General features: G+C 48.9%; 1 long non-coding RNA gene across 1 annotated transcript; it reads left to right on the top strand.

Annotated features, from left to right (window-relative positions):
• The first annotated feature begins 2,316 nt into the window (after nucleotides 1-2,316).
• Nucleotides 2,317-3,984, top strand: LOC128096124 (uncharacterized). Its single transcript, XR_008213535.1, has 2 exons — nucleotides 2,317-2,606; nucleotides 3,628-3,984. It is a non-coding gene; the product is annotated as an uncharacterized LOC128096124 (long non-coding RNA).
• Nucleotides 3,985-23,672: the final 19,688 nt, after the last annotated feature.

Raw genomic sequence — 23,672 nt, 5'->3', positions numbered from 1 at the left:
GACAGCAGAGTGAGAGTCCTGCAGGGAACAGAGGAGGAGAAGAAACAGTGCCAGCTAAGGCCTAGAGATGTTTGAACAGGGAGGAGCCTGCAGGGGGACGGTCAGAAGCACAGGCTGGCGGCTTGTTCTTCCTTTGACATCTTTTAGTGTTCTAGGACATCTCAGATGGCTAAGAAACACATTTTTTCTTAAACTTGATTCTCCTAGGCGTCCCTGCTGCTCCTTGGACTGCTGCTTCTTCCAGTGCCGGCACAAACTTCTTGGTGTTTGTTCGGCACATAGATGGGGCTGTTGGCAGCTTCAGAGCAAGAGCTCTGTGAACAGGCAGCACCAGGTTCAGGAAGATGCTGCTGCTGCCTGGGCGGGGCCAGAGTCCGGGAAGAAGGGCAGCTTGAGGCCTGTCCATCTTCCTCTGCTCCTACCTATGCCCTCTGCCTTAGTCTAGGAACCCAAGGCCAGGAAACCAGTGATCAGCAATTCTCCTCTCGGATAATCGGGACCAAGGTACCGACTGGGAAGAGGGACAGTACAAGTGTGTCATAGGGTGGTTCCAAGTCCAGGTATCAATGGAAATCAACTCCAAATCCACGACTCCACTGGGTCCACCTTTCTGCGGAATTGAAGATGGCAGGCAGGTGCGGGCACCTGTTTGGGAGTGAAGGGAGCCTCTAGCTTGCTCTGGTCCTGGTGGAGGAAAGCAGCTGGAAGTTGGCAGATGGCCACGGTGGGGAGGTCGGGGCTTGTATTATGCCACCTTCACCTGCCTCAAGATCCCTTCTGACCTTTGCGTTCTCCAGGGAAAAAAGTCAAGGTGACGACAAGACCCATCTTTTGCATCTCAGCCCTCACTGCGGTTGAAGGATGGGCTCAGAGCAGGTGGACTGCTTCAATTATGATGGATGAGGATGGTGACAGCTCTCGGGAGAGCGGCGGGAACCTGGCAAGTGCTCACTCAGCTATGACTCCTCTGGTAGCAATTTGACAAGATCAGAGCACTTTATGGAAGTAGAAAGTTTGGGGACCTTGGGGTTTGCTTGGCCCGGGGACTCTGGCTGCTGAAACCCTTCGCCAGCCACCCAGGGTGGCATGGCCACTGTGGGCAGCCTGCCCAGTAGGACCAGTGTGGGGGAGGCCAGAGTCATGGCTGGGGAGCTTGTGTGCCTTCTGGCCCTGGCCACCAAGTCTGGGATTTTCCTGCTCTGTCTCCCTTCACTGCCACCGAGAACAGTCTCAAGTCCTCACCCAGGGGCATCTCCTTTAAGCCAGGCACAGTGTTGGACCCTGGCGGGGCAGCGCTAAGTAGGAAAGTCAGGTCTGCCCTCGTGACACACTCTGTGCAGACTCTGAGGAGACCAGACAGCTATCTGGGGGTGGATATGACGACGGGCTTGTCACCTCCCCTCTCTGAGCTTGGATCATCTACCACTTCCTGGGGATGGTGTCTGGTATTAAACTGAGGTAACCTACCCCAGAGCATGTACGCGCGCGCGCATGTGTACACACACACACACACACACACACACACACACACACACACACACACACACACACACGGCTCGTCACAGGGTGTCATTCAGCAAACACTGCTGTTTCTCCCGCACTTGGTCAGTTTCCTTCGGTGAATTTCTTCATTCTCTCGGCAGGCTCAGTCAAGCACTTCCTGTGTGCTACGCCCTGGGCGTGGCTCTTGGGAACTCTGTGTGATAGCAGATGAGATGCTGACAGCCTCCTCTGCTTGGGGATTGAGGAGTTGGTGGATCCGACAGAGCGTTGGCCCTCGCTGCCCCTTGGTGGTTTCTAGGCAGAGATGTCTGTCTTGCAGGATGCCAGGAACAGCCTTTACTACAGTCCTCCTGGATTAGAAACAGAGACCCTGGTGACCTAGGGCCTTCTGTGTGTGTGTGTGTGTGTGTGTGTGTGTGTGTGTGTGTGTGTGTGTGTGAGAGAGAGAGAGAGAGAGAGAGAGAGAGAGAGAGAGAGAGAGAGAGAGAGAATGTGAGTATGTGTGGAGGTCAGAGGACACCTCCAGTCTTGGTTCTCATATGCTTTCCACTCCTCATTTGAGAGAGTCAGTCACATTAGTTTTTGAACTTCACCAAATAGGCCTTGCTACCTCTCCAGGGGTCTGTTTACCCCCCTCTGTCCAGTACTCGAATCACAAGCATGCGCACCTCCCTGCCCTGCTTTTTATGTAGGTTCTGGGGGTCAAACTAAGGTCCTCGTGCTTATAAAAACAAGCGCTTTTCTGACCGAGCCATCTCTTCAGCACCCATTCTTCAGATTCTCATTAATCAGCTGCTGTCCACGCCGGGGTTAGGATGGGCCGGGAGAGGCAGGGAGACTCAGCAGGCCCTGTCTCTAAGGATTCTGGGACTAGTTGAGGGAGGATGAGTTGGCAAGCACTGATTCACAGGAGTGCTGGTAGGTGAGGTCTGAGGCGGGTGCTGTCCCTTCCATCAGGGGACAAGAGAAGGCTTTGGACACTCAGGGACGTTGACAAGAGCCGAGGAAGCATTGTATTCACATCCCCATGGAAGAGGCCTGGGCAAACTGCTCCCGTCTCAGGATCCTCATACACCATGTTCTTCTGGACCAGACATTGGCAGGTCAGTGTCCCTGTGTACCCCAAGTCAGCGTCCAGGGGAGCTAACCTATAAGTTTCCCCAGTAACTGTGGTTCTCAGCCAAAATTTCTCTTTGCATTAGAAAGCCAATGGCATCTCCAAGAAGGCTGCTGTGTACTCACAGCAGGATAGTACACAGCTCTTGTCTTTGTTATTTTGTTTTGTTTCGAAACAGGGATTCTCTGCGCAGCCCTGGCTGTCCTGGAACTCACTCTGTAGACCAGGCTGGCCTTGAACTCACAGAGATCCTACTATCTCGGCTCCCAAGTGCTGGGACTAAAGGCGTGCACCACCACCGCCTGGTTTTGTCTTTGCTCACCTAGTGTTTCCTGTGCAGATGCTAGATGCATACAGATGTATTTTAATAAGCTTTTGTTGTAGTTTGGATTTTGAATGTCCCCCACAGATCCATTTGTTGAATAGCCCGTGTCTTTCTTGGGAAGTGATAGACCCTTTAAGAGGTAGGACCCAGTGAAAGGAAGTTAGGTCACTGGAGGAGAGGGTCAGGGGCACCAAACAAACCCCTCTTCCTTCTAAGTTGATTATCTCAGGGATTTTGTCATAGCAGCAGAAAGCTGACTAATCCCTATTGGCATTTTGACTGGGGAAGAGATTTGGATACTGATATTAAAAATACTAAAATGACACACTAGCTGTGTGTCTTTGGGAAAGCCATGTCCTTCCTGGGCATTAATTTCCTCCTCTACAGAACAGGGTGTTGAATCTCTCTGGTCCCCGCCCTCGGATTGTATGACATGCTGACTCCATGGAGAGCTGATGGAGAAGAACTGGGGTGGGGAGATAGTTACCCAGAAACTATTGGCAAAAATACAGAAAGAACACCCTGCTTTTCAGGCACCTGATGACCCGAGGCAGGTGTGACGATTTGGGACATTGTGGAATGTGCATAGGTTGCAGGATTCCCTTTCTGGCACTTGTGGCTAGACGTCATCAGAGCATTTTTGTTGTTTTTGGTTGTTTGTCTTTCTGTCCTCTCCCTTCAGACCACCTCCTTTGCATGCAGTGGACCACCAGCAGATGAGAGACATATAGCAAAGAAGAAGCGTGCTTGACCGAACCTAAACGAGAACCTGTGGACCTTGGGGGATCTTGAGGTCACAGCTCACTCAGACCAGTGCTGATGCCTTGACCTCCTCTGCCCTATCCTTCACCCGAAGAGTCCCTGGGGCGAACAGCAAAGCCTCAATCAGAAGCCGTAGACCCGGCCTGTGAATCGAGAAGATTCTGCCCATGCCACTCTCCCTTATGTCTCTTCTCTCTAGGCCAGACTGCCTCAGACTGATGTGCTTGCCAAGTTAGTGTTTCACCAGTGGGGATAAAGTGCATGGCTTTGGAACACACTTGGCCTGGACTTGACCCTTGCTCTGCCTCTTTGTAGCTGTGCGATCACTGCCAATCACTCCGTTCGCCCAAGCCTCGGTTTCCTCACCTGGAAAGGAAATCGACTCTGGTGCCAAATGGATGGGGAGGCGTAACATCTGGGTGACCTCTGTGGCTTTTCTGCCCTGTTGAGTGTCTCCCTCTCTCTGGAGAAGGACTCCTTATTGCTCTCATGGTTGGAAGCCACAGTGTTGAATTACTCTGGCCAAATCATGTGACTACATGGAGCCAATCAGTGTGTCCTTGGAAACTTTCTACTGCAGCTGAGGAAATAAGGGTTCTCTCTTCTCTGTTGTAGGCTTTACATTGACACAGAGTTCCGGTCCTGGGCTGTGGGGACAGCTTTACATTGACACAGAGTTCCGGTCTTGGGCTGTGGGGACAGCTGAATCAGTAGGAGAAATTGGAGATGTGGGGAGAGTGACACTGGTTGTGTGTCATGCAGGGCAGGGTCTATCATCTTAGTCTAGAATGGACCTTGTTTTTCCTGTTTGAATGAATGCGCGTGTCATTTCCCTTTTCTGTCAAGCTGCTTGGGGTTGGGTTTCTATTATGTGCAACCAAAAGATTCCAACTAATACCTCTCTCTCTCTCTCTCTCTCTCTCTCTCTCTCTCTCTCTGTGTGTGTGTGTGTGTTTGTGCACATAAGTTGTGCATGTGTAAGAGACCAGAGGCTGACACTGAGTATCTGCTTCGCTTCTTGGGACAGGGTCTCTCACGGAACCCAGAGCTCACTGGTTGGCTAGACTGGTGAATGAACTCTGAGATCTATCTGCCCCTCCAACCCCCAGCACTGGGGTTACAGACATGACCACACTACTAACTAACACATCTACTTAGCACAGCACTTGGCTTATAGCAAGGGCTCTTAAGTCAAGCCAGACTCTGTGCCCATTGGTGATGGAGCTGACCTTCCATATTCCCTTGCCCCTGGCTTCTTGTTGTGAGCACTTATGTGTGGATGTGTGTGTCTTCCCTGCCATCCAGCTCCCAAGGCTCTTGGGCATCCGGGGTGAAGTTTGAAGTTGGTGGGGGACTTAAGATTAGAGCCTGCATGATGATGAAGAAGGCTGCCGCGCCAGACCATGTAAAACAGGACCACGGACAGCAGCACACCAGCATGCAAATACCTGCCACAGGACACAGACACAATCAAGCTGCAGCCGTCTTCCCCCGTGTCGAGGCCTGATAATGAACAAGTAATTTATGTCCAGGAGTCAGTGGAGCCTGTCGCAGGCCAGGGCTGAAATGTTACTACGAGAGATTCCTAGGAAGGTCATTGCCCTGCCGTTGTCACTGTTAAGGATTGTCTGTAAGTGGCATGGCCTTGGAGGTGTCCCCTTGTTCTCTTGGCAACTTAGAGGGAGAAAGCGTGGTGCTGCTTTGGAGCCAATATCCTGGAACCTTTGTGAGTCTGACTAAGTCAGCTGGTGCATGGGTGAGGAGGGGTGCTGAGGGGGGACCGGAGCCTGAGCAGCCGTGAGGACTTGTGGGTGGGTAGGATTTTGGCAGCCTTTTTTGGTCAGATAGCAGAGCTAAACAAAACAAGACAAAGTGGCTTCGAAACCTTCCTGTCTGAATTAATTTGAATCAAATGCTCAATGTGACAGGGGCAGTATCCTGGGTACCAAACAACAGAGACTCTCCTCTGAGAGCGTGAAATGAGAGGAATGAAGAGAGCACGAGGCTCGTGAGTGGGCCCGTCATGCAGCCCCTTCCTGTGGGCATCAGTTTCCCTGTCTGTTAATGGTAGAGTTTTCACTGTTCTCAGTGGCAGTCAGAGTGTGCTTTAATACTCCCATTTCATGGGTGGGGAAACTGAGGCTCAGGGTCTTGCATTTCTGTTCCAGAGTTGGCCCTTTGGATTCCTGACTCAGTGCTCTGTCTGTTGCCTGCCTCAGCTGCTGCTTCCAGACATAAACGGATGGCTCCCCAGCACAGAAATATCTGGAACCCTCCCCAGAAGTGGCCTTGATCCTGCTCTGTCCCACCATTATTTTAGAGTTAAGGGCCCCGCAGGAAGTTTCCAGGCTTACTTCTGCTGGGGAAGAGGAGAGATAGGGTGCTCTGGAGACAGGGATGCCTTTGAAGGAGGTGAGGGCACTGGTGTGGGTACTGCCTCGGATCAGCAGGGCCGTTTTCCAGTGGAGGGTCTGAAAGTGGGTCCCACATGCATTCATGGGCCCTTAGCTACAGGGCCCTTAGCAATGGCTTCCTTCCTACTCTTGCAAAGAGTTTGCACTGCTTATTATGGGATGTGGGCTGTTAGGTAATGGTGAGTGATGGCAAAATGGGACTATGCAGAGAGTGACGTGGCTGTATGGGCCTTCTGAGATGTTTGCTCTTGGAGAAATAGTTCTGAGGGCTAAAGCTGAGTGGAAGACTGGCCTCTGCTCTGACGTCGGACACTAGAGACTCCGGAAATTTCACAGTGCCTTCCCTGGGCATTGCTCTCTGCAGCCATGCTGGTGTAGGTCTTCCAGTGCATGGGAGGCTGCAGGTGCTCTGAGGTCAGGCAAGGTGCACCCAGTGGAGCCTGCTTTCTCTAAGAACCAGGCTTCCCTCCTAACACGCCCTTGTTGTGCCTGATGCAGAAAATCAGTCCAGTAATTTTCTGATGAATTCATGATTATTCAGGGGACTCTCTCCCCCGCTCCCGCTCAGGGACCCTTCACTGATGGAAAGAGCCATTCCAAGCTCTGTCACACTCAGGATTACTTCTCTGTCACAGTTTTTCCCTGTCCCACTCTCTAGAATGACTAAGAGATGGGAAGGCACAGTGACTGTACCTTTCCTTTTGTGGCCCTGGGACCCTGTTCATGTGACATTCACCCCCGCATCATGACCTCATGAGACCACATGGTCATGGCCTTATGACTCTAGTTTAAGGATACTTCAGACACACTGGGCTCATCCTCAAAGCCCAGTTATGGAAGAGAAAACCTACCAAGCATAGCCACGCCTGTCTCTAGCCCCTCAGGAGGCCGGCCTGTTCACGATCTTCTCACTGGCCCATGGCTTTCTCTTGTAGCCAAGATCCAGTGTCCCATTTGGAAGCCAGAGTTCTCTGAGAGTCTTCCCTAGTGGTTCTGGGACTGAGGGGAATTTCTCATGGTGAAACAGCTCTACCCTCTCATATCATGTCCTACATCTGCCCCAGAGCCACTCCCTCAAGGAAATCAATGGGTATAGGTAAGGAAGCACAGACTTATCTACAAGCCTCTAGTACCTTCTCCCTTCTTATGAGATTTGGCCCAAAGATGGTGATGGACGAAATTAGGAGTCTCCGGCTCAGCAACAGAATACAGCCTCCCCTGCAATTCCCCTACTGGCCTCCAGGCAGAGAGGGTTTGGGAAATAATTGGTTCTGAGGGCCATGTATGCTTCCTGACTTATCTTTCCTCGCAACACCCAGGAAATCGCTCTGCCTTCCTCTCAACTTGCTGTGAACCTGATCGGCTCTGAGGAAGAGAAGGCAGAATGGCACCTGATTCTGCTGCTAACTTCTGTACATCATGAGTATTTACCACAATTGTTAGTTTTAATGACTACACCATATTTAATTGTATACAAGCTTTATAACTTGACAAATTGTTGAGTGCTCAGATGCTCTCACCGTCTCTTTTAAATTATTCTTAGAAAAATTGCTGGGTTGAGTTTCCCAGGGCCAAACTCCATCTGCTCATAAGTAAGGGTATCTGTTTTCACGTGAACGTTTGAGGGTATCCTGTACTACTCCAACATCTGTCCTGTGCACATTCCCAGAGATGCAGATACACACATCTATGCACACTGCACACGCGTGCACGAGCACACACACACACACACCACACACACACACACACACACACACACACACACACACACACACACACACACACACAGCCACACACCTCCTTGCTGTGGAGAGCTGAGCTCATTGTCTTGAATCTAGACACAACATAAACTGCCCCTTCCTCCTTCAGGCACTGCCAGAAAATGGAGGCACTCAGGACTGTGACACCTGCAGTGATCAGTGTTCAACCCTTGAGTGCAGCGGTCCTGTGCAAGGTGATCTTCCTGGGATAGTAGAGTGACGGCTCATTCCAGCTTGACTTTCACAGCTTTAGGACGGAAAGTTCTGAGTCCGTGGAACCTCCCTGCTACCCTGGCCAGGTGAAAATCAAGATGGTGGACATGTATGTAAGTTGTCAGAAAGAAGTCTTCCGACTGCAGGGCGGCCACTAAGCGCAAGCAAAGGTGTAATGACAAGGACACAGGTTTCCGTGGCATCTGAGGGATCGAGGAAGAATAAGAAGGCCCTCTTCTTTAGGGACAGCTTTGTTCCCTTGGAGCAGCAGGGACTGGGTCCCCTGGGCCTGCCCTGAAGACTCTGTGGAAGCTGCAAGAGGAAGTGAGATTGACTGTGTGGAGAACGCCCCTGCCCGTTAGGTCCTGCTTAACTGGAAGTTCTTTATCTGAGCGTGACCTGATATACCAGAAAAAGGGTCGTTGGATAAACACAGACAGTGTGCTGGACTTGAATTTCAGACAAACAGTAAGTAATTCTGTAGTGAAAGCAACAGACACACGTAATTTAAAAGTTACCTTTTGGGCCACAGAGATGGTTCAAAATGATGGTTTCATAGGTAAACAGGTTCCATAGGTAGAGTGCTCACGGTGTAAACAGGAGGACCTGATCAGAACCTTGGCAACCACATAAACGCTGATGCAGCTGTGCTTGCCTGTAACCCCCAACACTGGAGGTGAGAGAAGACAGGCCGATCCCTGGAGCTCAATGAAGCCAGCCTACTTGTATCGGTGAGATCTGTGGCCAGTGAAAGTCCCTGGCTCAAAAAATAATGTAGAGCTCTATTAAGAAGGGCAGCTGATGTAACCCTCTAACAGCCCTCCCACCACTCCTTCACACACCTTGCATACACCCGCACACCCAACAAAAATAATCTATTGCTTGTGTGCAATTCAAATGGACCATGGTGTTCTGTGCTTCTGTTTGTGGAGTCTGGCAGTCCTAGGCTCAAGGAACGCAGTAGTGCTGCGGCATCAGAGGTGTCATTACCATTTTTTGGGCCATTGCTTCATGAGCAAAGACAGATCGAAGTGTGTGAATCCCCACTGCACCTAAATGCAGATAAACATGACGAACGGTAATGGCTCGGAGGAGCTGGTGCAGCGTTTCCGGGAGCAGGGGGAAGACGATGCTGTGAAAGAGCATTGGGATGCCAGAGCCCAGGCCACCTGCATCCTCAGGGTACAGGTCCACAGGAGCATGTCCTCTCCTGAAGAAGCAAGGCTCAGGCTTGGAGAGACAAAGCTGGCAGCAGTGCCCGAGTTCCCAAGGTAGGTCACACAGTCTGTTCTGATGACGAGGGACAAGTTTCAACCACCAATGAGTAAGGCTGGAGTTAGACTAACTAGGAGTCCAACTTCTGTTAGGAACCCTGTTTCTATGGTGATGGGAACTCTGTGGTGCCCTGTTGGAAAGAAAGATGAAGGCATGCCGGGCGGTGGTGGCGCACACCTTTAATCCCAGCACTTGGGAGACAGAGGCAGGTGGATCTTTGTGAGTTCGAGGTCAGCTTGGTCTACAGAGCGAGATCCAGGAAAGGTGCAGAGCTACACAGAGAAACCCTGTCTTGAAAAACCAAACCCCCCCCCCAAAAAAAGAAAGAGAAAGATGAAGGCACCTTAAACACTTCTTTCAACCCAGCCCTGGCTGAAGTGGCCTCCGGTCCACAGAAATAGGGGTGGATGATGTTCATATTCATGGGAACTAAGGAGTGGTTAAAAAGCAGGGTCCTCTTCCCCCCTTCTCCAGCCTCTGCATCTTCTTTCCTTTATTGGGCACTGACTATGAGCTGAGTATTTGGGTATGCTATCTTGGATGGTTTTACTAATTGTTTGGTTTTGGTTTTCTGTCTTGGGTGATTTTACTTTATATATTTATTCATTTATGATTATTATTTTGCAGTTCTAGAGGTGTAAGCTAGGGTCTTACATACCAGGCAAGGGTTCCACCACTGCACTGCATCCCTGGCCTTCTTGATGATTCTGTAACACTTGTTTGGTGTTAGCTCACTTTATGGAGAGGAAACTGAAATTCAGAAAGGTGAAATTATACACACATGTGCACATACACATGTATGCACACATACATTCACACATAGAGGGAGGGAGTAAGGGAGAGAGAGAGAGAGAGAGAGAGAGAGAGAGAGAGAGAGAGAGAGAAAGAGAGAATCATATAGTTCAAAATCAGCAAAGCCATGACCTGAATTTATGTCTGTTTAACTTCAAAATCTTGCTTCTAGGCGCTCGAGAGATGGCTCAGCTGTTGAGTGCTGTTTCAGAGGACCAGGATTCAGTTTCCAGCACCCATACAATGGCTCACCATCATTTGTAACTCCAGTTGCAGGAGATCCAGTGCCCTTTTCTGGCCTCTGAAGGTACCAGGTACACATGTGGTACACATTCATACATGCAGGAAAAACATCCATATGCATAAAATAAAGATAAATAAAAAGAAAACTCTTTCTCTGTGCTCTGGGCTATGCTGGAAATCACTCCCTGGGAGCTGCTGTGATGACTCTATGGCCTAACTTCAAGAATCTGTACACCTGAGTCAAGACACATCTTCTGGTCCAGCCACTTCCACCGTGATACTTGTACTGGTTGGTCATTTAGCCACTGAGGCACTGGGACCCGAAGCTGGAGGATATTGTGCCTCCAGCAGGGACTCAGGCTTGCCTGTGGTTTCCTTCTCCTCACTGTTTTCGTCATGAGACTACTCAGACTCTGGACTCTCCTAGTCTTAGACTGTGCTTGGTTTATGGGCCTAATTGAATTATTGTTGACACTAAGTGGAGGGCTTTTGAAATATGGGCTGAGAAAGAATTCAATCCATTCTCTCTTCCCCTGTGAGACCCCAAATGTATCTATGGAAGGGAGAAACTCCCAAGCGTGTGTTCACTGATATCTGCCCAGGCTGGAAAAGCCAGTGAGGAGGCCCCCTGTTGTGGAATATTTGTTCAACTAAGGAAAGATGTGTTGCATTTGTTTAATTATGTAAAGATGTGTTGCTGTTTTACCTTGCCTGACTAAAGCACCTGATTGGTCTAATAAAAAGCTGAACAGCCAGTAGCAAGGGAGGAGGTATAGGCAGGACCTCTGGCCAGGGAGAGTGAGTAGGAGGAGGAATTTAGGTTCAAGAAGGGGAGAAAGAAAAAGATACTAGGGGCCAGCCAGCCAATCTGACACAGAGGAAACAGGAAAGTAGGTCATACAGAATGAAAGAAAGAAGGGTAAAAAGCTCTGAGGCAAAACATAGATGAATAGAAACAGGTTAAATTAAGTTAAAAGAGGTAGTGGGACAAGTCTAAGTTAAGGCCAAGCATTCATAATTAATAATAAGTCTCTGTTGTCTTTATTTGGGAGTTGGTTGGCAGCTCAAAGAAAATTCCAACTACAAATGGCACCCAACATGGGGCCTGAATTTCCACATAGGGTCTGAGAAAGCTGAAAATAAGAGAGAAAATCCCCCCAAACCTAGATATGGCTCTTTTAAGGGGCACTGCTATGCAGCAGAACATTTGTGCAACCAGCATGCTAAGTAAAAACATCTGCCACAGTGTGGGCACCAACTTCCTATAGCTGGACTGGTTAAATGAAGCTCTTGGTTAAACACAGCTCCCAGTTAAATGCAGCTCTCTGCCAGGCCTATGGGCTTAAGGCTTGGCTCTCCGGGACCCAAGGAGGGGGTGGAGGCAACCACCAGAGCCATACAGTGGAGGTTCTAGCTACCTGTTTAGCAGTTTAAAGTTTGGCTCACATGGCCAGAGAATGCTACAGGTGGCACAATAAAACAGGTCCAGATCAAAAAATTCTTTAAACAGGTTACAGTGTGCTTAAGAAAGAAAATAAAATTGGTATAGACAGTGGTGGGAAAAAATAAACAGTTTTAAAAAATTAAGTAAAGTCTTTAAAGAAAGAGTAAAATAATATTTTTTTAAAAGGCCACATAAAGATTGGAAATACACAAGGAGTCTGGGTCCTGTATGGTGCTGTGTTGACTTTGAATCTTTTGAATGCTGATGAGTGAACAACAGTTGCTGAGAGACATGAGATTTTAAAAGGACCTGCTGAATTAAACCAGCCTAGTTAATTTAGGGATGTCTTAAGTTTAAAATGGAATTCAGAAAATGTATTGTGTTGGGGGAGAGGTTATGCTTTTGTTTCCACAGAAAATGAAAGGCTGTGGATTCCTTCAAAATTAATAGAGGTCAGATTTGATTGGGGGAGACCCCCTGAAAATCTTGGCTACAGACATAAAGAAATAAACCTAGAAAAACTATAAGACAAGTGATGTATATGCTGATCCTTTGACCTAAGAACAGCTCTCAGACTGGATGAGACATGATAATCTTGTTGGTTACAGAGTCCTCATGACTTCCTATTACATGTTATGCTTTCATATGGCATGGGTAGAGATTTATATTATAGTTTGATTTTACAGTCCAAACAAACTTATAAAAACTTATATAAAGTTGACAGATGTCTTTTACCTGCTCAAACATAAAACAGAAAAATCACATTTGGCTGGCTTGTGTACAATGCACAGTCCATACTTGTGTTAATGCAGATATGTATGTTACCTTTGAAAGTTTGTGTGTTTTCAGAGCAAGGGGATCAGACACCAATGAAAATGGGTAGCCCAGGTGATCCAGCCTATCAGAGTGCCTCTGTTGCAGTTTCCTCAGAGTTCTGTGTTCAGAACAACTTCAAGGCTGCTAACTGAGATGGTCCAGCCTCACAGATTACTCCAGCCAGGACTGCAGATAAGCCTTGCACTTTCCCATTGCACAGAGACTGGACAACAAGTGTTATAGCTAGGTTTCTTAGGACTTGCCCATTGTCTCAATTTTCTCAGGGTCCCTGGGGATGCTGTCACCCCCAGACAGTAGGAAGTAATTTTAAGAATACAATGCCCATATTCCAAAGATTTAGGGTGGGTGGTTGTTGGTCATTCAGTGGGTTATGGATGTTTGTCATCATTTAGTGAGGATATAGGAATATAGGATAAAAAGACACCTATTCATCTCAAATACTTTACATTGGTATGGATTTTGTAAAAAGATTATTGAACTTTGCCAAGACAAGGTAAAGGAGTTCTTCAAAATTCCTGCTTCATAGAAAAATCTGTCAGATATTCTAGGCCTATAGACTGAAGACGGATGCCCCAACATTGCAGAGGAACCTTGGGTAACTGTTTAGGCAGTCAGATGTCTTTGTCATTTCTATAGTTTTGGAAGTTGCTTGCTCTGCACTTCCTGTTTACTCAGGCAATATTATATCCTTCTTGGGTCTCTATTGGAGTTGAAGGTGAGCTGGTTATAGTTTTCCTTGTTACCAAATTCAGAAAAGAAACTTACATAAGAGTTTCTTTTTGTAAACTTTATAAGATTGAGAAACATAAAAGCTTAAATTGTTTATCTAAGAAAATGTTTTGAGGTCCAAAATGATAATTTTGGGTTGGTAATAAAAGTTAGGATAGAAAGTAAATTAGGTACACAACTTTGGACTCACCAAGATAGGATAGATAATGGAGTATTTTCTCTGAATTTGCCAAGTACAAATGGAATGGATATTGTAAATGTAATTCTTACTTGATAATGGTTCTTATTGTATATAGTCTTACTGTGTTAATGCTAAAAACCTTTCTTTTTATTTAGACAAAAATGGGAAATGTTGTGGAATATTTACTTAACTATGCAAAGATGTGTTACATTTGTCTAACTGTGTAAAGATGTGTTGCATTTGTTTAATTATGTAAAGATGTGTTGCTGTTTTACCTTGCCTGCCTAAAGCACTTGATTGGCCTAATAAAAAGCTGAACAGCCAATAGTGAGGGAGGAGGTATAGGCAGGACCTCTGGGCAGGGAGAGTGAGTAGGAGGAGGAATTTAGGTTCAAGAAGGGAAGAAAGAAAAAGAGATGCCAGGGAGATACCAGGGGCCAGCCAGTCAGACACACAAAGCAGGAAAGTAGAACATACAGAATGAAAGAAAGGTAAAAAGCTCTGAGGCAAAACATAGATGAATAGAAACAGGTTAAATTAAGTTAAAAAAGCTAGTGGGACAAGCCTAAGCTAAGACAGAGCATTCATAATTAATAATAAGTCTCTGTTGTCTTTATTTGGGAGCTTTTTGGCAGCCCAAAGAAAATTCCAACTACACCCTCAGAATGAGTACCAACCAGTCTACAGAACTGCTTCATCCCTGGTGCCACAAGAGGGTAATGTTAGGTTGGGCATGGTGGCACACACCTTTAATCCAGCAATCAGGAGAGGAAGAGGCCGGCAAGTCTCTGTGAGTTGGAGGCCAGCCTGGTCTACAGAGCAAGTTCTAGGCTAGCCAGAGCTACATAGTGAGACCTTGTCTCTGAGCATGAGTGGGGTGTCATGTTCAGTCATGCTTATAAATGCTAGCTGCTGTGACAAACTTCCAAGTGTGTGACAGCTTGAACACAACATTTATGTCTCACCTGTGAAGCATGGCTGATGTTCTGATGGGTAGGAGTATGGCTGCCAGGTAAAGATAGGATAACCAGAGGCTGGGAGATGGCCCAGTCAGTAACGAGCTTGCCATGCAAGAATGGGACCCAAGTTCAGATTCCTTTTTCTAGCATTCCTGTAAAAGCCATTCACTCATAATTTTAGTGCTGGGGTGACAGAGACAGGAGGATCCCTGGGACTTCCTGGCCAGCCAGTCTAGCCAACTGATGAGCTCCAGGATCAGTGGGAGCCCCTGTCTCAAAAAATAAAATGGAGAAGTGACTGAGGAATACATTTAACATTGACTTCTGCCCCAGCCCCATGCACAGAAATCCGAATGCATACTTACCCACATACACATGCACACAAATAGGTATGCATAGAAACAGGACAGCTGGTTGCATCATTTTTGATAAACAGGGCCTAAATTTAAAAGTCTAAGACATTTTCCAAAACACAACCCAGTGATCTTGGGGGCCCAGAACTCCTTCAGAAAGGTCATTTAGGGTCACTCTGTCCCAAATATGGGACACATTGTAACTGAAGACGTATTCACTGCTTATCTGAAATTAAAATTTAATAGAACATTCTGTTTTGAGCTTTGCTAATTTTGACTGTTCCAGAAATATGGGACTCCAATACTGACTCAGGGGTTCAGGTTCCCTCACACTTCAATTGCACCACCTTCAGCTGTGATGACTAATGTTATGTTTTCAGTTTAAATTACTGTGCTTCAGAGGTCTATAAAACAAAACACCCCTAAAGTGTAAACCCCACTTGCCTGTGGACAGATAACTTCCTGGAATGCTGTTGTTCATGGAAGATGACGGACATCATGTGTGTGCGTCTGTAAACAAGCTTGGTTGCCCCAACTCATAGGATGTGCTTGATCACACCCAGGCAGGAGGTACATCAGGATGTGTGCTTGCACGAAGTCAGGAAGGGCATAGCCTTGTGAGACTTGCCTTTGTAATCCCTTGACTAATGTAATTGGGGACCATGGTCCAGGAATCCCCAGCTTCGGGTATGGACCTGGCCGGTATCCATGGTCCTGGCCAGTATTCAATAAAGCGTCTTATTTATTAACATTTTTTTATGGTTGGACTTGTGAATCTCTGAATGACCCATAACACAACCTGTGTGTTAGGCCCAAAGGCCTCCAGCCATGGCAGTGCTGGTGGCATGTCCCAGACAGGAGGATTTTGGCTGGGTAAACAGGATTGTAATCAAGTAAACAAGCCTAAAGGCAAGTTTAAATCATCAGTTAGGGAAGGACTTCTTGGAGAGGTGGTATTTGAACAGAATTGTTTTGAAGAAAGGCTAGCTGGAGGAAGTCTGTTTACTAGGAGAGTGGATTTTTTTTTTAAGTCAGGGTTTCTCTGTCTAGCCCTGGCTGTCCTGGAACTCACTCTATAGACCAGGCTGGCCTTAAACTCAGAGATCCACCTGCCTCCTGAGTGCTGGGACTAAAGACATGCACCCCCACCACCCAGTTGAGAGCAGATTTCTTAAGGCAGTGTCTATTCACCGAGAACCTCTCCTTGGCCCCAAAGGTCAACTACCTCAGGCAAGGGTCAATCTGGTCATTCTGGACAGATCCTGATGCCTGTATCACCTCAAAGACCCCACCCTGCTGTCCCTTAAAATCTTCTTGTTTTTCCACCATTTTCCTCTTCTCTCTGTCCCCTGAGAGACAGCCTTGGCATTCAGATCACCATAAACCTTTCTTTCCAGCCACGGAATGGTCTAGTGGTACATAGGGGTGCTTGCTTGCTGCATGGGTATGTCCTGATTCCCATTCTCCACCCCATCTGCCGCACCCTCCCGTTGAGGGTCTGTGTCCTTTAGTGGGAAGTGGTTTGCCGTACTTAATTCAGACTCAACCTCTCTGCTTTCCCCCTCCAGCCTCCCACACCCCTCTGATTGCAGAAAGATTGTCTTTGGGTCTCCGAATCATTAATTTTGGTTGTGTAGCTGCTGCCTGGCAGAGCTTTTTCTGCTCTGAAAAACTCCGATTATAAATAGTTCAATAATACATGTCCTCCTGAGTTTAAGGCTCTGGCTTATGTAATTGGAAATCTGGATGGGAAGCAAGTTAAAGTTGATGCCATAAAGACAGTAAAATAATTAATCACTTTGCTCTGTTTAATAGATTCAAGGGCACAAGAACAGCCCTGTGGCCGGAGCCAGTCATCAGGAATGGCACTTGCTGTCACCATGGTCTTGGCAGGCCCTGGGGACACAGACCCCAGAAATCATCAGTGGGGGTGGGGCCTGAGGGTTGGGCCTGGCCAAGACACCCACCCCCTCCACTTCATCCACGACCTGCTCGTCGAGACACACGTGACACTGCCCATCCCCCACACTTTATCTGTCTCTGGTCCCAGGATTCTTGTGTGTCCTCCAGCGAACAAGAGCCTGGTCCAGCCACCCAGTTAGCTCCCAGGCTCACTCCTCTTCAGCCCACAAAGGGCTTTGGCTTCTGCTGTCCTGTTTTGTCCTCACCTCATGAAGTGGGCAGGATAGCTGTGCCCCCCACCCCTTCATGTGTCCCAAGGAAAACTTGGAGATCCAGCTGGCTTCAGGAGAAAGCCATCTCTCAAGTACCTTTCTCAAAGGTGCCTAGGTAGGGAGTGGAGCTGGGCTTTTTGTCCCACCTGTGACTCCTCAGCCCGAGTTCTCCTCCTCAGCTGAGTGGCAGGGATGGGAGGTCCAGGGGTCCCGAGAAAGCTGGTCCAAGGGTAGGGCCCTGCAGTCAGGTGGACTCATGGTCTGCATCAGGATGCTCCAGGCACCATTCCGACTGCTCTCAACATGGCCCAGCATTTGCTTTTCACATCATGAAGGCAACTTCTGTCCCAGGACCTGGTGCTGTTAGCCTGAGTCTGTCTAAGGTGATTGCTGGAGTGAACAAGTATCCCGAGGCAGGGACAGCCAGGCTGTGGTAGTATCTCTGAAATCAGGCTAACCCACGTTTGGGCCTCATTCCCACCACTCAGAAACTGTGCGATCTTGGGGGGCAGAAATGACACTTCTCTGAGCCCCAGTTTTTCTGCCTGTAAAATAGGGGTGGTAGTGATGCTGTTCTTACAGCCTTGAAGCCTGAATGGCCGTTATCTGGAAAGGGCCTGTCAGCCTGGTGGTTGCCAGCAGACAGTTCAGAAGTTGCAAATGGCAGCTGGTGACCTGTTGAACTCCGGCAGGCAGATAGTGCAGGGGCCTGGGTTTCTGAGGTGGGAGGACGCTGCAGGCGGTGCCCTCCATGCCTCTGTCTCTCAGAGTAGGACCCTAGCATGGGGGTGGGGGCTGATGACGAAGGTTGGACAGGGTCCATTCCCTCCTCGGTCTAAAATGAATGCAGTCTGGTGGGTCCCACTTGGCATCATCCCCCACGGTTTACCTCACCAGCCTTCCCCAGCAATGCAGTCAGGCCAAGTTGCCCTGTGCCCCCATTCCACTGAGGAGAGAACTGGAGGTGCGAGGGAAATGGGACTCTTTAAAATTTTCCTTACAGGTAGAAGGGATTCTTGGGTTCCTCTGTGGGGTTCCCAGAGTAACTTGAAGTCACCTTGTGGCCGGCTGGTGGCAGGCAGGCACGTGAGCACTTCTGTCTCCAGTGAGAGATGCGCTGGCCAGGGGAGAAGGCCTTGCTCAAGGTGACTATGAGTTCTGCTCCTCCTGTGCTGGTGAATGAACCATCCATCTTTGGGGGAGGGGCCAGGCCCTCCCCCCCGACCCTGGCACAGGCCTCCTGGGTGGGTGTGAGCTTTCCAGACACTCAGCTCACCAAGCTAAGCACAGAAGCTGGACACTCAGGGGCTGCTGGGTGATCTTGAGGATGCGCCTTTCCCAGTAGGGGCAGACGGGAGTAGAGGATCTGAGCTTAATCACAATGAGACAGGGAGTGTGGAGGTGTGGGATGTATGGGCTGTTTCTATGGAGTGTGTGTGTGTGTGTGTGTGTGTGTGTGTGTGTGTGTGTGTGTGTGTGTGATATGTGTGTGTAGGGGATGTATGTAGTGTGTTTTTATAGTGCCTGAGTGAAGAGTTATGGAGGAGGCAGCAGGGTTGGTCACTTAAGCTACAAAGGGCAGAGAGGACACTCCAGACAAGAGGGACAGACAGCGTGACTAGAAGGACAGGTGGCAAGAGGTGAATCCACAGCTTGGTTGGGGTATTGGAGGGACAAGCTGTTGTCATGACAAGACCCAGCATGATTGGTTAGAGCAAGGTGGTGGAGACCTTGGTCACCAAGCTTCGAATGGGGGAATTATTCTGAGAGGCCTCCGTGGCCACCACAGGTATTCAGGCAGCAGAAGACCATGCTTTGGAGAAGCTTCTAGAAGGCAGATGTGCTTTGGAGAAGCTTCTAGAAGGCAGATGTGGCAGCAGTGTGAGAAGATGGATTCAGAGGGTCAATGGTGGGGCAGGAGGCTGAGAGCAACCGGATGTGGTAATGCAACCCGAGTGAGAGGGAGGGCCTCCAAGAGAAGACACAGCGCTGGTGTCAGCGGCCTGCATGGGACTGAGCTGGGGACTCTGGGTTTTCCGGTCAAGAAAACAGAAATGGGGGCTAGACAGATGGCCCAGTGGTGAAGAGCACTAGTTGCTCTTGTAAAGGACCCTGGTTCAGTTCCCAGCAACCACATGGTGGTTCCCAACTCTAGGGGATTCCAGGGGATCCAACACTCTTTTCTGAACTTTGAGGGTACCAGGAACATATGTGGTACACACACATACATGCAGGCGGAACACTCATACACATAAAAGAAAACAAATAAGCCCAAACCAGCCAGAAATGGAGATGTCACTGCCCAGGAAGAGGAGGAGCCAGCTTAGGGAGAACTTGCCAGGATGGTCTGCCCACAACTGTCTGCTCAAACACAGCCTCCCCAAGGGCTCAGCTTTCTTTCCTTCATGAGGCCAGACTCATGGGAAATGATCACACTCACGTTTGCTTCTTACCAGCCTAGCATGGAAGAGAGCAGGGATTCATGTTGAGCACCTACAGTGTGCCCACAGTGGGTGGTCACTAAATATTTGCCAGGGCATAAATGAATGGCTCCCACTGTGCTGGAGAGGGACTCTGGGACAATGATCCGGCTGGACTAGAGTGAGCAAGAACCCTCTGTTCTTGGAGGTCGGCAGCAGGAGCCCAAAGGAGTATGAGATGGTCTGAAGAGGGACTGGACAGAGAGCAGCAGTTCACCTTTTGTACCCTGGATGGTTAGTACAGGTTAGCCTGGAAGAAGATGATGGGCGTTTCTTCATGAACGATGAACCTGTGCTTCAGCCCGAGGGACCTTTTCTCTGCCTAAGGGGCTATAGTAAGAAGGCAGCGGGGTCGAAGAACTGGACTTGAGGAAGTGACCTCAGCTTCAAGGCTGATGTGTATGGTTCCTCTTGGAACCTGTGGTGGAAGAAGGTGGGGACACAGGCAGGGGGCTTGCTTGGGTAGAGCCCCCAGAATCCCAAAGGCAGAAAATTGGGGCTTTGTTGTACAGGAGAATGACCAATAAGAAGGCTCACTGTGGAAGACCTCACACCAGAACTGGGCCGTGGTGCTGCCCTTAAGTGAGAGGCCTCTGGCCACCTCCACCTGAGAAACCCTGGTGCTGCGGGATGGTCTGTATGTCAAGTGTGTTGCTGATTGGTCAATAAATAAATCACTGATTGGCCAGTGGCCAGGCAGGAAGTGTAGGCGGGACAAGGAGGAGAATAAAGCTGGGAAGTGGAAGGCTGAGTCAGAGACACTGCCAGCGGCATGACTAGCAGCATGTGAAGATGCCGGTAAGCCACCAGCCACGTAGCAAGGTATAGATTTATAAAAATGGATTAATTTAAGCTATAAGAACAGTTAGCAAGAAGCCTGCCATGGCCATACAGTTTGTAAGCAATATAAGTCTCTGTGTTTACTTGGTTGGGTCTGAGCAGCTGTGGGACTCGTGAGTGTCAGAGATTTGTCCTGACTGTGGGCCAGGCAGGAAAACTCTAGCTACACCCTGGCTCTGTCTAGCTGGCACCCCAGGGTAGGTGCTCAGGCTCAGGAGCTCCACCCACAATACCGTCCTGGGCTCTCATTAGCCATTCATTAGCGGCTTCCCACCTCGAGGAGGTCTAGATGCCTTTGGTCTCTTTTCACTCAAACCAAGGCCTTTGAGGGCTAGCTTAATGGGTCTGGCTTGACTTTGAGGGCTAATACAGCGGGCCTGGGCACTTCCTGTACTGGTCATTATTCTAGGTTTGAGGTCACAGCTTCAGACCTGCTCTCACAGGGCTCACAGTCCCTGGCTGAAAGCAGAAAGTAAACACACTCTTCAGTCTGCTCTATGAATTTATGCACCACGACAGGAAGCTTGCCCAGAAATAAAATAATAGCAACATCATTTAGAGACAGCTACTGGGAAAGTGACATTTTTAGCAGGGCCTGGGAGAAGGACGCCATTCACCAAGCAGAGGGAAGTTGGAAGGGGGGCTTGTCCCTAGGCAGAGGGAACAGCATGGACCAAGGTCAGTTGCTGAAATGAGCTTGCTCCATGCTGGGCTGAGCAGCCAGCCTGGAGGGAAGGCCTGGGGTGAGCGCAGAGGCTGGCAGGCAGCGTTCACTCCTGACTGTACTCAGGGCTGAGATTTTTTTTCCCCCTCAGGACCTGGGGGAGCCGGTGAAGGTTTTTACAGAGAAGTGTCCTGCGGTTTTTAAACAACCTCTCTGACTTTGTGTGAACAAGATGAGGACAAGCAAGGGGATTTTTATTGTGGTGGCCTGGGGAGGGGATTTTTATTGTGGTGGCCTGCCTTCCTCCTCAGGTAATTAAAGGAAACTTGGAGAGGAGATAACACCCATCTAGAACTTGAGGGAGATGCTGAGGAGGTGTTGATTGTCTTCTGTCCTCTCCAGACCGCGCAAGCCACTGGCATGACTCAGGTCAGGAGAGATGGTCTGGGATGTCTCATAAAGCCACACAGATTTGTTTAGCCCCAATGCACCTTACTACATCCCTTTCATTTTGTCAAAGGCCAGTTTCTCTTTCTTATCACAAGCCAACCATTCGGTTTTCCTGGGCAGGAGTCTTCTTGAGTCCTGGCAGTTGAGAGGCAGGATTCAAACCCTGCTTCCTCCATCTCCACATTGGCAGCTCTAGCCATTGGCTGTTACTCTGGCTTCTGAGAAGTCTTTACCTTCAGGAAACCTGTCCAGTGGGACTCCTGGTTGAAGCAGAATTCAAACATCCCCAGCAAGGGGAAGGTGTCTCTGCCGCAGCAGCTCTGGAGAGAGGCTGACCCTTTAGGTTCTAGAGACCACGTGAGCAGGGGCTGGTGAGAGTCTACTCATCCCAGTCCCTGCCTGGCATGGGACAGTTCCTCCAGAAGTATTTGTCATGTGAGTGATGTGTTGACTAAGCTTTCTGAAGCCCAAGGTGCAGGCCCCCTAAGAAGCACCCTAGAAACAAAACAACCCTCCCAGTGAAACAGAATCAGTTTCAGCTTCTCAGGGGCTACAAAAGGCGGGCATGCCAGTCAACACGCACAGGGATGAAAAGCAAGGAGAAGAGGCGTCCTCATAGCAGAGCCCCAAACCGTGAAAAGACAATATGCTCGCTCCAGAATCAAACACTTGTGTGGTGAGAGCCATCTTCCAGAACCGCTTTGCAAACTGACTCTTCAGGCCAGGTCCTCTGTGCAGGGCCCGTTGCTTTCTCAGTCAGCTGCCCGGGCTCCCTCTCCTGCCTGGGGATTTCGGGAGCTCAGGTTTTGTTTTTTTTCTCCTTCAGACAGTAACCACAGCCTCTTCCCCTCATCAGTGGCAGTGTCGTGAGGGGCTCTGGCGGCCACCTCGCCACTGACTTTGTGAATGACCAGCTCCGTGTTAAATGACCATATTCTCTTCAGAGTTTATAGGCATAATGGAACCGTGCAGCCGGATTCAAACGAAAGGACAAATGTCATTGGCCAAAATGAACAATTATAGGAAACAAAGGGAAAATAACGATTAAAGATCTTTCATTACAGCCGGCTAATTATCATGAGTTCTGGACTTAACTGTTCAGGCATAGAATTAAAAACCTTAATTATATTGTCACCTTTGTCTCTCAGCTCCCATCGCCACAAATGAATCCATTTACTGTAAGTGCTGCTGATGAGCAGCACTTGATGGCAGTCCCAGCGAGGTGGGAGAGGGGGCCCAGGAGTGGGAGGGGGGACGTATGTGTACCAGGCAATACGACCAGGCCTGCGCAGCTGGGCGGCATCTGCATTCCAGGACATTATAAATTAGGAACACTTTTAATGAGACAAACACAGGTTTGATGGATTTTATGATTTCTTCCCCCCTTCAAACCACTAACAATGCTCCTCCTCTTCCTTCCTTTCTGTTAGAGCAGGGCGCTTGTTAACTGATTGCGTTAATGGTCTTTGGAGACAGGCTGAACGTACGAGGACAGGGGGGACCTCCCTTGTGAGGGCGTCAGAGGGCTCTTTTCTCTGAAGAAGACAAGTCCCGTCTGTTGTTCCAAATGGGAGCCTTTTAAAGCCCACAACTGTGAGCAGAAAGGCAAGAGCATTCTGAGAGCAGGGCAAACTGGAAAAGAAAGCTCTAGGCTGGCTGGGAGATAAAACCCTCCATGCCAGCCGGGGATAGGGGTCACTTTGAGAGACCAGCCGGTTCAGTAAGAGCCAGGTGTAGATTCCAGAGAGATGGACGATGGCCAAGTGGTAAGTTTCTTGACTTCAGAGTGTGGTGGAATGTAGCTGGGAGCGAGGACTGGTAGAATTACAACCATCCCAAAATTGTGATTCTGGCCACAAACTAGGGAAATGAATTGCCCGGGCTTGGATCTAGGCTCCAGCCTTTCTTGTGATTCTGAGCCAGTCACCTGACTTACTTGTGCCTCAGTCTCCTCATTTGTAAAGTGAATTGACAGTGCCTGCTTCTTAGGAGACTACAGGCCAGCAAGACGGCTCAGTGGGTAAGGCCTCTCACAGCCACGCTTGACGACCTGAGTTCAGTCCCTAGCATACACATGGTTGAAGGAGAGAACCAACTCCTACAAATAGTCCTTTTTCAAGCACACACACACACACACACACACACACACACACACAC

This window comes from Peromyscus californicus, unplaced genomic scaffold (assembly GCF_007827085.1).
Source record: "Peromyscus californicus insignis strain IS unplaced genomic scaffold, ASM782708v3 Scaffold_5__1_contigs__length_169319896, whole genome shotgun sequence".
Taxonomy (NCBI): domain Eukaryota; kingdom Metazoa; phylum Chordata; class Mammalia; order Rodentia; family Cricetidae; genus Peromyscus; species Peromyscus californicus.
The sequence above is the reverse complement of the archived record's forward strand: the minus strand, read 5'-3'. Positions and strand labels throughout refer to the sequence as shown.